Here is an 18,081-nt window from a genome sequence, read left to right on the forward strand (position 1 = left end):
TTCTAACTGAAACAGACTCAGAAGCAGGAAGAGGTCACCCACTTCTCAAAGAATTGGCCAGTGAAAACCTTATGAATAGTAATGGAACACTGTCTGATATATTACTGGAAAATTTTATGAATAACCCTGAGACATTGTCTAATACAATGCCAGAAGATGACCCCCTCAGATTGGAAGGCACTCAAAATATGACTGGAAAAGAGCTGCCTCATCAGAGTAGAGCCTACCTTAATGATATGGATAAAGTAGAGCTTTGAGGGCCTCCATTTGCTGAAGTGGCATGACTCAATATGAGAAGAAACAGCTGCAAACATCCATTGATAATCACAACATGGAATGTACGAAGTGTGAATCTAGGAAAATTGGAAGTTGTCAGAAATGAAATGGAATGTATAAAGATTGATATCCTAGGCATTAGTGAGCTGAAATGGACTGGTTTGGGGCATTTTGAATCAGACAACCATATGTTCTACTATGCCGGGAATGACAAATTGAAGAGGAATGATGTAGCACTCATCATCACAAAGGATGTTTCAAGATGATATGTCCTGAAGAACAATGCTGTCAGTGATAGAATTATATCCATACGCCTACAAGGAAAGCCAGTTGATACTACTATTATTCAAATTTACACACCAACCACCAAAGCCAAAGATGAGGAAACTGAAGATTTTTACCAACTTCTGCAGTCTGAAATTGACCAAACATGCATTCAAGATGTGCTGATTATCACTGGTGACTGGAATGAAAAAGTTGGAAACAAAGAAGAATCACCTTACTAGTTGGAAAATTTGGCCTTGGAGATAGAAATAACGCTGGAGATAACATGATAGAATTTTGCAAGACCAATGACTTATTCATTGCAAATACCTTTTTTCAACAACACAAACAGTGGCTATACACGTGGACTTTGCGAGATGGAGTACACAGGAATCAGATTGACTACATCTGTGGCAAAAGGCGATAGAGAAGCTCAATATCTTCAGCCAAAACAAGGCCAGGAGCTGATTGTGGAACAGACCATCAACTGCTCATATGCAAGTTCAAGTTGAAGTTGAAGACAATTAAAACAAGTCCACAAGAGCCAAAATATGACTTTGATTATATCCCTCCTGAATTTAGAGAGCATTTAAAGACTAGATTTGATGCACAGAACACCAATGACCAAAAACCAGAGGAGTTGTGGGATGACATCAAGAACATCATCCATGAAGAAAGCAAAAGGTCATTAAAAAGACAGGAAAGGAAGAAAAGACCAAAATGGATGTCAGAAGAGACTCTGAAACTTGCCCTTGAATGGAGAGTAGCTAAAGCAAATGGAAGAAATGACAATATAAAAGAGTTGAACAGAAGATTTCAAAGAGCAGCTCGAGCAGACGAAACCAATTACTATAATGAAATGTGCAGAGACCTGGAGTTAGAAAACCTAAAGGGAAGGACATACTCTGCACTTCTCAAGCTGAAAGAACTAAAGAAATTTAAGCCTCGAGTTGCAATATTGAAAGACTCTATGGGCAATACATTGAATAATGCAGGAAGCATCAAAAGAAGATGGAAGGAATACACAGAGTCACCACTGGTTTTCTAAAAAAAATTGGTTGATGTCCATCCATTTCAGGAGGTGGCATATGATCAAGAACCAATGGTACTGAAGGAAGAAGTGGAAGCTTCCCTGAGGGAAGTGGTGAAAAACAAGGCTCCAGGAACTGATGGGATACCCACTGAGATGTTTCAACAAACGGATGCCACACTGGAGGGACTCACTCGGAGATTTGGAAGACAGCTACCTGGCCAACTGACATTTCAGTTAGCAGCTGAGGGCGTTAACCATTTGCACCAACCAAAGACTCCAAAAATAAGAATAATAATACCTAAATTACAGAGTTGTTGTGAGGATGCCTGACACATAGTAGGTGCTCAATAAAATGTTGCTGCATAAATGAATGAATAAATGGATTCACACTTGGCAGTTCCCTGAGAGGGGCATGGGATGCTCCACTTAGAAATCTGATTCACACATCAATCCCCAGAGAGCCCTGGTCATCCAAGGCCCGAGAAACTTTGAAACTTCTACCGGGAGGGTGGAGGCAGGGAGACTAGGCTGTGGGAGGCTTTTTTTCAGGGACAGAGTTTCTCTATAAGAATGATGAAGAGATCCATATTTTTACCTCTTCCAAAGAAACATGATCCCACAGAATGTGAAAATTAGCAAACAATATCATTAATACTGCAAGCAAGTAAAATCTTACTGAAGATAATTCAAAAACAGTTCCCACAGTATATTAACAGAGAACTTCCAGAAATGCAAGCTGAATTCAGAAGAGGATATGGAATGAGGGATATCATTGCTGTGTCAGACAGATCGTGGCTCAAAGCAAAGAATACCAGAAAGATGTTTACTTATGTTTTATTGACTATGCAAAGGCATTCAATTGTGTGGATCGTAACAAATTGTGGATAACATTGAGAAGAATGAGAATTCCAGAACACTTAATTGTGTTCATGAGGACCTTGTGCATGGATCAGGAGGCTGTCATTCAAATACAACAAGGGGATACTACATGGTTTAAAATCAAGAAGGGAGTGTGTCAGGGTTGTATCCTTTCACTATACTTATTCAATTTGTATGCTGAACAAATAATCCGAGAAGCTGGACTATATGAAGAAGAACATGGCAACAAGATTGGAGGAAGACTCATTAACAAACTACGTTATGCAGATGACAGAACTTTGCTCACTGAAAATGAGGGTGACTTGAAATACTTACTCATGAAGATTGAAGACTACAATCTGCAGTATGGATTACACCTCGATATAAAGAAAACAAAAATCTTCACAATGGGACCAATAAGCAGCATTACGATAAATGGAGAAAAGACCGAAGTTGTCAAAGATTTCCTATTACTTGGTTCTACAATCAACACCAATGGAAGCAGCAGTCAAGATATCAGACGTCATATAGCACTGGGTAAATCTGCTGCAAAGGACCTCTTTCAAGTGCTGAAGAGCAAAGATGTTTCCTTGAAGAATAAGGTGCGCTTGACACAAGCCATGGTATTTTCAATCGCCTCATGTGCATGTGAGAGCTGGACAATGAATAAAGAAAACCGAAGAAGAGTCGAGCTTTTGAGTTGTGGTGTTGGTGAAGCATGCTGCAAGTGCCATGGACTGCTAAAAGAATTAACAAAACTGTCCTGGAAAAGTGAAGCCAGAATGCTCCTTGGAAGCGAGAATGGCCAAACTTCGTCTCACCTACTTTGGTCATGTTGTAAGAAGGGACCATTCCCTGGAGAAGGATCTCATGCTTGGCAAAGGAGAGGGACAACGAAAAAGGGGAAGGCCCTCAAGGAGATCGATTGACACAGTGGCTGCAGTGATGAGCTCAGGTATAGCAGGATCGTGGGGGGCTGGCACAGGACCGGGCCTGTTTCATTCTGCTGTACGTGAAGTTGCTATGAGTTGGAGACAACTCGACGGCACATAACAACAACAGCAGTCCATCCACCCCACTTCACTGATGAGGAATTGTGCCCAGATAATAGTAACATTACTGCATCCCAAGAGAAGGGCTTACTCAGGGTTCCACAGCAGAGCCAAGATGAAAACATACCTAAGCAACATAATGGCTCTGTGCAGTAACAGGTCTACCAACCTCAGGGGTAGGTGCAGAACAAGGAAAAAGTGCTAATCTTTGCCTGTCTAGGAGAGCCCTCTTCCTTCACCCACTAATGGAGCCAGGGAGTAGGGGGCCCAGGAGTACCAAAGCCTGGTACAAAGAGTTCTGCCCCTCAGCAGCTGTGTGACCCTGGATAAGTTACCGAACTTCCCTGGCTCTCAATTTCGTCACCTGTTGAATGGACCCCAACTCATGACAACTTCATGTGTGTCAGAGTAGAACTGTGCTCCATAAGTGTTCAATGTCTGGTTTTTCCCAAGTAGATTGCCAGGTCCTTTTTCCACAGCGCTTCTGGATGGACTCAAACTGCCAACATTTCAGTTAGCAGCTGAGGACTTTAACCATTTGTACCAACCAAGGACTCCAAAAATAAGAATAATAATGCCTCAATTACAGAGTTGTTGTGAGGATGCCTGACACATAGTAGGTGCTCAATAAAATGTTGCTGCATAAATGAATGAATGAATGGATTCACACTTGGCAGTTCCCTGAGAGGGGCATGGGATGCTCCACTTAGAAATCTAAGATCCACAAATCAATCCCCAGAGAGCCCTGGTCATCCAAGGCCCGAGAAACTTTGAAACTTCTACCGGGAGGGTGGAGACAGGGAGACTGGCTATGGGAGGCTTTTTATCAGGGACAGAGTTTCTCCACAGGATGAGGCCCCAGGATCTCAGGCCAAGAGGTGGGTGACTTGACAGAAGAATAAGCATGTCATTCATCTTCCAGCCACCTCCTGCCCCAGCCCTGTTCCACTGGAGTGCCTCCAGCCCCCACTGTGGGAGGGGCTGGGATGCTCACCTTCCTTTCACCCCTCTGCCCTACTGGGCCCCAGCTGGGGCACCTGGAGAGTCACCAAGATGCCAGCACTAAGCTGTACTGGGGTCACAGAGATGCTGAGATGGCCAGCCACCTGGGGTAGGGGAGCTGGGCAGGGCCCCTCTTCTGTGCCAGTCAAGATGTGATCCTAGCTAGTGGAGGAAGAGGAGGGGAGGGCCCTCTCGGGACTGGTGACAGATAAGAGGGCTTCTCTGAGGGCTGGAGGAGAGGGGGAGGTGAGAGGAAGTCCCTCTCGGCCTCCTCGGCCTCCTCCGTGACCACAGTCACTTTTCCAGATTCTCACACCTCCCCTGCCCGCTCTTCGCTGCACTGCAGCTCACCGCTGCTGTAAAAGCTGTGATCCCTGGCCTCCTTCCTTCTTATTCCCCATTCCTTCCTTGTGTCAACCTCCAGTACCAGCTACCACTATTTACCACCCCCAACCCCCGTCACTGGGGATTCCCCACCTCACACTGGCACAGTCCTGGGCCACAGATGATCTGGGCACAGCCTACCCTAATCAGCTCCTTAATCACCGCTTTGATGGAGAGATCAAACTAACTGTATCCGGGCATGAAGTGGGGGCAGGGAGTATCTCCTGGGATCTGACCTGCCATCCTGGGGCAGAAGGGGGGAGTGGTTTTCCTTCCTTGAGCAGGTACAAAAGAAGCCACATTAACACAACTCTGCTTTGAAGCTTGCCTTTGAAACCAGGACTCCTGGATCTGTGCCAAGCAGGCCCAGCTGCCAGGGCCCTCTCCATGGCCTCCCTGACCCAGCCCTCCATCCCTATCGCTGTGGCTTCCGAGCTACAAGATCAAAGGGTCCTAGCCCTCTCCGCACCATGTAGTCTTGAGCCCTGGATTGGGGGCGACTGACTGTGAGGGGCACGTAGGGTCTCCTGCTGGGATACCAGCTCAGATCAGAGGACTCCAAAACACATAAACTCCCAAATATGTATCAGGCATCTCCTGTGGGCCAGATGCCCTCATACACATGGGGCTCTCGTTTCTTCCTTATAGTTATTACTATATGTTGGGCTCCATTTTACCAATGAGGAGATGGCGGTTCTGAGGTTAAATAACTTTTCCAAAGAGTCAGGATTGGATTCTAAAACCAAGGCTGTCTCCCCATTGAAAAGTCCTACCCCAGCCCAAAGGTAGAAGGGAACTTCCAATTCCCAGTCACCAACCCAGTTAGGTACTTCTGTCAAAGCCAACATCTCAGAAGAGGGTGCCTGTGGTAGTTAAGTTTGTGTCAACTTGGCTAAGCCTGGCTGAGTGGCTGAGCAGCTGGATGTAGTTATTCCCCGTGGTAAGATTGGTAATAACTCCATGATGGAGTGGATTAGAGCAGCCGAGTAGCTGCTTTAGGGATGTGGTCTGCTTCCTGTATATAAGAAACAGCTTTGGGAATGGACTCTAGCTTATGGCACGCTTAAACCCTGCATGTAGCTGTGTTGTTGTTCAGCAGCCTGCCATGTTCTGCTGACCTTGGGACCTTTAATGGACTTGAATTAATGGCCTGCCATGTGGTTTGGTGACATTGGGACTGTGCCTTTTTACTTGGCAGCCTTGGGCTTGTCAAGTCTCAGCAACCAGCTGCTGTCTGAGTGAAGAAAAGCCTCTAGCTCCACTGGGCTGGGAGTAGGAGGCAGAGCTGAAGCCCAAGGTTGAGTGAGAGGCTTTCACCCAGCCCCTAGAGCCTGGCACTTTGAACTTGGACTTAAAGCCTCCAAACTGTAAGAGAATAAACTCCTGTTTATTCAAGCCATCCCATTTGTGGTATATTCTTGTCAAAGTGGCACTAGGTAACTAGAACACCGCCCCTTTCTTATTTCAGATTGCACTCATTTTCAGAAGTCCCCCTTCCTCTTGCCCCCACCTTCACAGGCAGGATGGACACCCATCGGGGGTTCTACCAGGATGCCCAATTTTCCTTCTCCTCCAGGCACACCAGCCCTAGTTTCACCTTTGTATTTCTGGTAGTGGTGGTGGGTGAGCAGGAATACCTAGTCTCACCACAGAACTTCCCTTCAGAAAGATGGAATGGTGAGCAGGACCAGCCCTGGGGCAGGGACTCACATTCAACATTCACTCCTTCGCAGGTGAAGAGAGGCTGGGTGTCCTCCATCCCCAGCTGCCCCAATACCTGCTTTCTCTCAACCTCTCACTTGACCCTTTTCCTCCTACTATCCATCTCCTGGCCCCTCATCTCACTCCAGACAATCTGATCAAAGACAAGAATACAGGAGCCATGAATGAGTTCTTCCTCCTCTACCTCCTCTTCCCCTTACCTCCCCACCCCTTCTTTTTTTTTTTTTTCCTTCCTGCCAGGCCACAAATAACTGTTCCCCAAGGGGAGATGAGACTGGGTCAGAGATGGAAAGGCCTTCTACTTCAGTGCCCTTATTTTACAAATAAGCAAGCTGAGACTCAGAGAGAGGATGTGACTTTCTCAAGGTCACAACAAATTAGTGATTGAACTGGGATTAGCACAATATACTTTGGAAACCTGAACAATGAAGAGATTTTGGTTTCTTTCCCAGCACAGGCATTTCAATAAATAAATAAATAAATAATAACATTAAGCTCTAAAACACAGAACTTATAAAAGTCAACACTGTTCAGTAGAATTTTCTACAATGATGGAAATATTCTAAATTTGCATTGCCCAGTGTGGTAGCCAGCAGCCATATACTGTGTCTAGTGGCTGTTGTATTGGACGGCTCAGAGCTGTATACTAAATTAACATCACTTCTTTATAGATTTTCTCCTTTTAAAATTCTGGTTAAGTTCACCAAAGCTGAACTTTTGGGTTGGGTTTTGTGTTTATTTTAGGGGCAACCTAAACTGCTAAGTCTGTCTGTTGAGGACTCTCATCTTATCTGGAATTCAAATCTGGGTCTGTAAAAAGTGACAAATGGTACAAGGAAATTCTATGGAAGATGGATGGATTACATCCTGTATGGGTGGGAGGGCCGTCTGAGGGAGAGTTCCATGGACGAAGCACTTGAGGTGGATCTTGGAGGTCTATAGGTAAGGTCTTCGAGGAGAACCATGCCAGGCATTGGGAACAGCATAAGCAAAGGTACAAGGCAGGAAATGCAGGGTTCAGGCTCAATGCCCAGTACACAGGATGCCTATAGGCTCAGTAGGACATAGTTTTCCCAGTTCTCTTTATCCTTGTCATATCTATTGCCATTGTCCCCTTACACCATGTCACACCTCTTACACCATGTCACCCTCTTTCACCATTGTCCAGTTTTCCTATGGGGACCATTGTGTTCCTGTCTTCTAGAGGTCTTGGGAGGGGAAGGGATAAAACAAGGAATAAAGTCAAACTGCTAAGGGCCCTGTAAGAACTGAACAGTAATGAGGTCTCCCTATTGGGTCTCCCCATCTGTATCCTAACGCTGGCAGAAATACCTAAAGAGTAGGACGGATGCTGAGGGGTCCTTAGAGTCACAGACCGAAGAACCCCAGAGTCCCAAACTTCCCACCTCAGCTTTTCCCCAGGGTCCTCAATAACAACATTTCATTCCAGGGGGTTGAGAGTGAGGAAACATACTCTCCACAGCCACATTAGACATCTAAGAACTGAGGATCCAGAAAATACATAAGCAATTATAAATTGATATGCCAAAGAAATAGACCTTCACTAAAAGAAAGGGGGGGTTGTTTAAAAAAAAAAAAAAGGAATAGGCAAGTCAAAGGAGAGGAAATCCAAATAGTCATGAAACATAGGAAAAGTTGACAATCCCACTAGTAATCAAGACAATGCAATTAATCTAACAGTGTGACATTTTTTTCAAGTGATTAAATCCACTGCCATCAAGTCAATTCCAACTCATAGTAACCCTATAGGACAGAGTAGAATTGCCCCATAGTGTTTCCAAGGCTGTAAATCTTTATGAAAGCAGACTACCTCATCTTCTCCCATGGAGCAGCTGGTGAGTCCGTGGGTCTGAACTACCAACATTTTGGTTAGCAGCCAAATGTTTTAACCACTGCACCACCAGAGCTCCTTTTCAAATGACTAGGTTGGCAAAAATTTGAAGTCTGGCAATATTTATATGTTAGTGTGGATGTCAAACAATCTGGAAACTGTTGGGAGGTTATAAATCATTACTATCTCTTTGGAGAGCAATTTGGCAATATCTTGTGAAGTGAATGATGTTCATACCCTGTTGTGGTTAACTGTTATATTGGTGGTCCCAAATGAACCACATTTCCCAGTATCATCCACACCCTCAAATAGTCCCCTCTCACAATTGTTCTAGCCATGTGGCTTGCTTTGGGCAAGGGGTTATTATCAAGGCAAGCAAAGGCTTAATAAACACTTGCACAATGGGATTTGTCCTCTGGAACATTCCTTCTTGGATCCCTGACCACCATGATATGAGGAAGCTCAAGCTAGCCACATGGAGAGGCTATGTGGAGGACAACTAAGGATCCTCTCTGACAACCAAACCAAGATCCCACAGATATGACCCAGCTGGGCTGTTCTAGCCAGTCCCCAGCTATTCAAACCACTCCAGTTAAGAACTCAGACATTATAGAACAGAATTGTGAACAAATAAGGGATGCTGTTTTAAGGCACTAAGTTCTGAGGTGGTTTATGATGCAACAATGGATAACTGATAGACCTGTCATCCAGCAATTCCATTCCTAGTTATAAGCCCCAGAGAAACCTTTGCATGTGTGCACAAGAAGATCTGTTCCAGGATACTTAGTGCAGCCTATCAACGATTGAAGGATAAATTGAGGCATATCCCATCATTCTGTGAATATGCCACAGAGCTACATGTAACACCAAGGATAAATCAAAAACATTCAGAACAAAAGACACAAGGTGCACAAGTCTACATATAGGATGCCACTTATATCAAATTTAGAAGTAGATAAATACAATATATTGCTTGTGTATTTATAATCTGTAGTTAAAACTTGAAGGGAGAGACTAAACCCTAAATTCTAGAGGGTGTCCCTGGGAAGGGAGGGAGGAGAATGTTACTGGGGAGGAACACACAGGGAGCTTCCATTGTATCTATAACATTTTATTTATATTTGTGTATATACCTGAATATATACCTGGACCAAATATAGCAAAATGTTAAGATTTAACAAGCTGGGTAAAAGATTACACAGGAGTGCATTCTATTATTGTTTGTATTTGTCTCTGTGCAAGAAATATTTCATAATAAAAAACACAATCTAAAAAATAAAAATGGAGGTAGAAGACTCTGAATGGTGAAGGATAATTTAAGAGATGATAGATATGGAGAGGAGAAGAAGTTTCTCATGCCTCTTAGGTCTGGTCCCAGCCTCCTTCTCTCCAGGTCAATGGCATTCCTGACCACAGGTTCCTCAAGTCATTCATTTTCTTATCATGTGGCTCCCTTCTATTTAGGAAACAACAAAACAAAACAATAAAAGGCTTCCGCCTGGGATGGTGGGGAGACTGTAGGGAGGCACACTAGTAATAAGCCCTAAGACCAGGACTCAGGAGACCTCAGGTCAAATCCCAACTCTTTCACTACTCCCTGCATGACCTTGCACAAGTTACTCTCCCTCTGAGCCTCTATTTCCTCATATGCTGTATGAGGCTGGTGGATTAGTCAACCAGGCAGAGCTATTGGAACTGTACCCATTCTCTTCACCTCCACTCAAGGTGACCAGAGTCTGTCTCCATAAGATAAGGGAATGCAGGCATCTGGAAAAGCTCCTGTTGACTGTGACACCCACACCTGGCAGAGATGACCTCTCAGGCCCCTCAAGCCCCAGAATTCCAGGATTCCATGATGTAGCAGGTCTACTTAAATTTTGTGAAAATTGTCAACAAAATTAATAGGGCACATCTGAGGTGTCAATTTCTGTATAGCGACGGGAAGTGAGACCATGATTTCCAATTGACAGAGTCAAGGGGGCTGTAGTCTCATGGGACGTGGGAGAGTCAGGGCAACATGGGACCCGGAAGCCATCAGTCATCAAAATTACCAATTATTGAGCATCCAGCATTGTGTCAAGTGAGCTTGACATGTATCATTTCATTTAATCATCACAAGACATCTATAAAGTAAAAATTACTACTCCCGTTAAATGAATGGGGAAATTGAGTTCAGAGAAGGTAAATAATTTCCCCAAGTTGCTACGCTGGGGTTTAAATCCAAACCCTCTAATTTATTCAGTCATTCAAGGAATACTTCTCAAGCACCTTGTCTGAGCCAAAGCCCTGCTCTAGGTGCTGAGGACAGCAGAGAGCAAGGCAAGTGTCTTAGTCATCCAGCACATGTGGGTGACTTGAAAGGACAGAAATTTATTTTCTCATGGTTCTAGAGGCTAAAAGATGACATCAGAGTCTTAGCTGTGTGATTCCTTCTTTGTTGGTAGTTGCAGGTGTTCCTTGGTTCCTTGGCTTATAGGTGATTATCATATAACTTCTCTCTCCCCCAGCTTGTGAACGAGTTTGTGTCTAATCTGCTCTTTTTATAACTCAGAAGCAATTAGATGTAGAACCCATCTGCGGTAGTTCAGGTTGTGTGTCTACTTGCCTGGGCCATGACTCTGAGTGGCTTGGAAGCTATGATGAGTAATTCCCCTCCATGGTGGAATTTGCTGTGAGCAGTTAATCAGTTGAAGGGGAATTGTCTTTGGGGTATAGCCTGCTTCAAGTATGTATGGTAAAGCTGTGGGAAAGGTCTCTGGCTTTTTGCTCATTTTGGCCCATCCTGCATTTGGCCCATCATCATCTCCCATTCCTGGACTTGAACCAGTAGCCTAGGAATAAGAGACACAGAGAAAGTCTGCCCTACAGCTGGCAATCTGAACTCGGATTTGAACCCTCCAATCAGAATGGGACTTTGTAAGAGAATAAATTTCTGTTTGTTAAAGCTTTCCACTTGCAGTATTTCTGTTATAGCAGCACTAGAGAACAAAGACACCACCCTACTTTGGCAGGATCTAATTAACATAACAAAGAAAACCCTGTTTTCAAATGGTATTACAGTCACAGGTATAGGAGTTAGAATTCCAACACATATTTTGGGAGAGAACACAGTTAAATCCATGATTCCTGCTCTCATGGAGCTCCTATTCCAGTTAGAGAAAGCAGTCATAAACACATAAACAAATGATAATGATCATTTTAAGGAATAACAAGTTCTAGGAAGACAATAAAAGTAAGTAATGTGGTTGAGAATACCTGTTTCTTACAATATGATGGACTGAACATCCTGAAAAAACTTTGGATAGCAAACACTTAGAAATGCTTAGTAAAATAAAATAAACATCCTAGTACAGGTACAGCTAAGCTTGCAAAAAAGTATGGGAAATCTTCAGGGGTCAAAACCAAAGAAGAACCTGGAAACCAGAATGATGAGACAAGGCTAAAGCTTCTGCCATGAATTTTGGCAATATGAAACTTTGAATTTTAAAGGCTTTAATAGAGACAGAAGGAGCTCTGGTGGCATAGACCAGAAGGTCAGCGGCTCAAACCCACCAGCCACTCCACAGAAGGAAGATGGGGCAATCTACTTCTGTAAAGATTTATAACCTCAGAAACCCAATGGGGGTTGCTACGAGTTGGGATAGACTTGATGATAGTGAGTTTTTAAGTTTAATAGGGACATACGGTAAAATGTGGATTGAGATACTTGTCCCCCTATACAAACAGACAAAGTCAACACCCTTAAAAGCTACACTCTCAGTGAAAGTGTGACGGGGGGGGGATTATCTAAGCAAAGGAAATCAACAGATAAATGTGGCTGTTCTTGTCTTCACCTGGATTCTGAGTGAAAATTAAAAATCTTCTTCTGAGAATTCCATAATCACAGGCCTACCTTCATACAAGTGTTGTTGTTGTTGTTGTTGTTATGTGCCATGGAGTCAAACCCGACTCATAACGGCCCCTCCTTGGGTTTCTGAGGTGATATCACTACGGAAGTAGATTGTCCAACCTTCCTTCCAAGGAGTAGTTGGTGGGTTTGAACTGCCAGCCTTCTGGTTAGCAGTCAAATGCCTTAGGCACTATGCTACCAGAGCTCCTGACTTCATACGGTTAGGGGCGCTAATGTACACCACCTATGTGCAGCAAGAAAACCCAAGGCTACAAATAAACAAAAATTAGCCTAGTTGGTATCAATCTTAGGTCCATGTTTGTTAATTCACCAATTTATCAACTAGTTGATTTGTAAAATTATGTAAACACAAATCCTCTCTGGAGGGATATACCTCTAACCCAAACCTTTCAGGATCCTCATAAATAAAGTCTCTTCAACCATGATCCCATGTACCAAAGCTACACATCATACAAGGAAATAAGCTACTATGAGTGAGAGTTGGCCAAAGCAATCAACACTAGATTTGGGTCCCTGCCAATTTCATATCATGGAGTTATCAAAATGTGTATTAAAAATGTATATATTTAATATGTTTAAAGAAATAAAAGAGGGAATTAAGTGTGACTAATGAAGGGAGCTGTGGTAGCGTAGTGCCTAAAGCACTTGACTGCTAACCAGAAGGCTGGTGGTTCAAACCCACCAGTCACTCCTCGGAAGGAAGATGGGGCAATCTACTTCCATAGTGATAACTGCCTCAGAAACCCAAGGAGGGGTCGCTATGAGTCAGTCTGACTCGACGGCACATAACAACAACAACAATGAAGGTGACGTTAGACTGGGTGATGCGGAAGAGCTTTTTGAGGAAAAGACACTTACGACAAGACTTAAATGAAGAGGAGGAACCAATCATGCAAAGATAATGGAGGAGAACATGCCAGGCAGAGGGAGCAGCAAGTGCAAAAGCCCCAAGGCAGGACTGAACTTGGCCTGCTGAGGAACAGAAAAAAGAAAAATCAGTATCCTGGCTGTGATGACCATAAGGGAGTGTGACACGGGATGACAGAGACATAGGAAGGGGCCTGATGATGGGCTCATGGCACTGGGGCCTGGAGGCCATGATGATAAGTCAAGTGCTGCTATAACAGAAACATCACAGAGGGTGGCTTCAACAAACAGAAATTTAGAAGTCTGAATTCAGGGTGCCAACTCTAAGGAATGCTTTCTTTCTCTGTCAGCTCTGTTGGCTCTGAAAGAAGTCCTTGTCTCTTTGAACTTCTGCTCCGGGACCGTCTTCATGTGGCTTGGCATCTCTTCCCCCATCTCTGCTTGCTTCCTTACTTGTTTCATTCTTTTTATAGCTCAAAATAGATTGGCTCAGATACACCCTACACTAATCTTGCCTCATTGACATTACAAAGACAACTCATTTCTAAATGGGATGATAACCACAGGCACAGAGGTTAGGATTTACAACACATATTTTGGGGGGACATAATTCAATCCATAACATCAGACTTTTATTGCAAGTGCAATGGGAAGCTTTTAGGTCTTTGAGCAGGAACTTGATATGATCTGATTTTCATTTATAAACTATCACACTGGTCACTAAGTTGGGAAAGGATTACAAGAGAAAGCATGCTGACAGGGTCCATATTAAGGCCTAAGATTCCAAGTCTAATTATTTTCAGAAGACCCATCTTGCCCAGAGGGATTCCTAGGGAGTACGTGTGTGAGATAGAGCGTGGGATGGGAAGAGGCTGTTGATGAGAGTGTTCAGCCCTGGCGACAAGAGTAGTCCATTCTGATCCAGCCCCATTGCCCAAATTAATGACTTCATTCATTCAATAAAATGCTATGTCTCCTATGTGCCAGGTACCATGTAAGCACTAAGGATAGAGAGCTGAGAGGCCTGGAGGCGTTTGTAAACAGACGACCAAAACCAAACCAAACTCACTCACTGCAGTGGAGTAGGATGTGACTCATAGTGACCCCTCCTTGGGTTTCCGAGGCACTATCCCTATGGACACTCCTCGGAAGGAAGGTTGGGCAATACTACTTCCGTAGTGATACTGCCTCGGAAACCCAAGGAGAGGTCGCTATGAGTCGGGGCGGACTCGACGGCAAACAACCACCACCACCACCACCATCCCTATGGAAGTAGATTGTCTAACCTTCTTTCCAAGGAAGGGCTAGTGGATTTCAACTGCCAGCCTGCTGGTTAGTAGTCAAATGCCTTAGGCTGTACACCACCAGAGCTCCCAAACAGATGACAGTCTACAGGAAAGTTCCAAAGGAAGCCCAGGGTCCTCGGGAGCCCAGGGGTTGTTCTCAGGAAGGGAGCAGTGTCAAATGATTTCTCACAGGAGGTGACATAAGCTGCTCCTGCTGTCTACCTCCCAGTCCCTACTCCATCAGCTGAACCTTCTATACCTCCCCTTAGAGAAAGGCAGATTATAGGGTGGTTGTACCTCTCTCACACGGAGCCTTCAACTGGAAGGAGAGCTGCCCTGTGGTGCCCTGGGGAAGAAAGAGTGGAGACAGAGGCTTGTGAAAATAACCACAAGCCTTAGAGCCAGGCATCTTTCACTTCCATCCTCTTGTTTGACCATCACAGAAATCTTATATGATCAGCAGGAATGCAGTCATTATCCCATTTCACAGATGAAGAAACTCAGACTCAGTGAAGTTCATTGCCTTATATATACAAGGTCTCACAGGTGAGGAGTGGCTGGACCCACACAACAGAACTAAGTCTTCAGTTCCTGGGCTCTTGAGACGAGAGGAGGTGAAGTGGGAGGAGGCTGAGAGGACTGTCTCCCATGTGACTTTTCTCCATGCCGCCTGCCCTCACTCCCAGTCCCACGGGGGCTCAGCTATCCTCTGCCCTCTGTCAGGACTTGGGCAGCAAGGAGTAGTGGCAGTCTAAGCAAGGACTGGAGCCACAGTCGGGCACAGGGAAATGCAAAACAGCCACACCAACTTCCCAGGCCGGGCGTCCCAACTTCTCCACAAGTTTCCTGGGAAGAGTCCCCTGGAATGGGGCGCCAGGAATGAACTTTATAAAATTCTCCACAACCAGCCGAGCGGAACCTATTTTCCCTCACAATGCAATTAACGGCACCAACATTTACAAAATATGATTACAAGCGCTTTGGTTAAGTAGAGGAAAGTATATTAGATAGCAGCGAGGGGTTGATCTTAATGTGCATTTTTTCGAGAGACTTGCATTTTCTTTGTGCAAATAAAGAGGCCCTAAATTCTCCATAGGCACTAAAATCAATGCAGTGGAACCATGATAACAAACATAGGCTCCACTTTTTGCTACATCCCCCAATTAATTAAGCCTTTCACGGGCATGTAATTAGGAACATTAGCAAGTCATAAAATTGCCGTGAGTCTTTAAATTATGTGCTGGCCCTCAGCAATTTGTTTTTAATTCCTTCTGAAGACAATGGCACTGCGGGGCCCAATAGATCTTCATAGCGGCCTACTGTGCTCTCCTTTATGGCACGGGAGGGCCGCCTGCCAGGGCTCCCCTGGTGGCAGCCAGGCGCCCTGCGTTCCAGCTCCCAGGGCCAGGAAGCACCAGGCGTCTGGGCTCCTCACTGGCTTGGTGGGCTCCCGCCTTCTCCTCCTTTCTCCTCTCTTCTCTTTCCCACTTCCACTGCGTCTCCTCCTTCCTTGTACTTTTCTTCCTTCTTCCATTTTCCCCTTTCTTCCTATTCTCCTCCTTAACTTCTTTCTTCAATTCCTTCCCTGACTCTGCTTTCTTCTTCCTTCCCTTCTCTTCTTCCTCCTCCCACTTTGCTTTCTGCCCACCTATCATTCTTTCTTCTTCTTCTTTTTTATTTTACTTTTTTCATCGACCTTCACTATTATTTATCCTTTCATCCTCCCTCCTCTCTTCCTTCTACATCCTCTTTCTCATTCTTTTTTCCTCTTCTCCTTTGACTTGTTTACTTCCATCTCTTTTGCTTCTCTCCTTCCTTCCCTTTCACCTCCACTGTTTTCTTATCTCTCGTCCCCTTCCATCTTCCCTTTTAACCCTGCTTTTCCTTTTCCATGCCCACCCCCAGCTCCTGGGACCACAATGCCATGCCCTTCCCATGATCCCTCTCTGCTGTACCCATGATTCCTCCCTGCATTTCCCATGACCCCTCAGGAGTGAGCTGGGCACCCAGGACCACCTCCTCCCCCACCAGGATCCAGCGCTTATTGCTGGAGGCCCATCCATTTGTAAAGGACCTCAGAGGCCACCTAACCTAACCTGTCACCCCATGATTTGTGGTGTCAGTTATATTTCTTGGGAGTCAAAGCCCCAAGCAATCTAGAGGTATTTGAAGGAATAAAAGGTAAGGGTTTATAACCCCACTCCCACCACCCTTCTTCCTATGAATGAAGAGAAAATGAGCAGTAAAGCTAAGGGCTATAGTGTTTGTCTTACTGGCAAAAAGCCCCTTGAAAGGATCTGTGGCTTTTCATCCAGGGCCCCCTTGGATCCAAGGGAGTCAGGAAGCCCTGGCCCCCATCCCTGTACCACCCAGGCTCCCCTCCAATTGTTGCCCTTCAAGTCTGCTGCCACCGTTTTCAGGACTGGGTTTATAAGGCTGAGGCCTTTCCACCCAAGCCTTCCTTTTTCACCAACCAGAAATTTCTAACTTATGAATCAAGATCTACTGGAAGCAGATGGTGCCTGGAGTGGCAACCCCTCACCCATTGGCACAATCAAGCCCTTTTCCAAGGTTTGGTGGAATTCTGGGTAGAGAAGGACTTGAAGGTCCCCTTCTTCCTCTTCCTCTTCCTCTTCCTCTGCACTGTCAGCATCCCATTCCCACTCCTGGAAATCACAAGGTTTCTGTGAAAGCTTAGACCTCTCAAATTTTAGAACTGGGTGTGATATTACAATAAAGAAACTGAGGCTCATACCAAGCCAGAACAGAAATACCTGCTTGCTCAGTAGCCAACCTAAGTCACTCCTACTATCTCCATAATAGAAGCCAGCTGCTCCTGGTAAAAGTGGGGGCTTCAGCAGCCTCCACCTTTGCTTAAAGAAATGATGTTTATAATCAGAACACAGAAATCTGAGATAAGGACTGAGTTCAGATTATGATCATATCACTTTATTTGTGATTCATTCATTCCACTAATATTTTTTGAGTACTGATGTGTGTCCTGTTCTAAGCACTGGAGATACATCAGTGAACCAACATTGAGTACAAAGTAGGTGCTTGAAAGATGACTGTCAGAAGAAGGAAGGAAGCAAATCAGCCATGCCTAGTGGCATATCTGACCCCTTACTGTGCCCACTCTGTCCTCTGAGCCCAGTTCTTCCTCCTGGTTTGCTGCACTTGCCTATGAAGTTGCCTGCCCAGTCCTGCACTTTCCTCACCATCATTGCTATGTTTGACCCTATTGTAGCTGTAGCAGCCACTGTGTCAATCTATCTCATTGAAGTTCTTCTTCTTTTTTCCTGACCCTCTACTATACACTGAGGCAAAATGTCTTTCTCCAAGGACTGGTCTCTCCTGATTATATGTCCAAAGTACATGAGACAGAGTCTGGCCACCTTCACTTCTAAGGAGCATTCTAGCTGTACTTCTTCCAGGACAGACTTGTTTGTTCTTCTGGTAGTCCATAGCATATTTAATATTCTTCATCAACACCATAATTCAAAGACATCAATTCTTCTTATTTATTTATTTATTTATTTAATTGTGATTTGGGTGAAGATTTACAGAGCAAATTC

Source organism: Orycteropus afer, unplaced genomic scaffold, assembly GCF_000298275.1.
Source record: "Orycteropus afer afer isolate SDZICR_OR568_19922 unplaced genomic scaffold, OryAfe1.0 scaffold00196, whole genome shotgun sequence".
NCBI lineage: Eukaryota > Metazoa > Chordata > Mammalia > Tubulidentata > Orycteropodidae > Orycteropus > Orycteropus afer.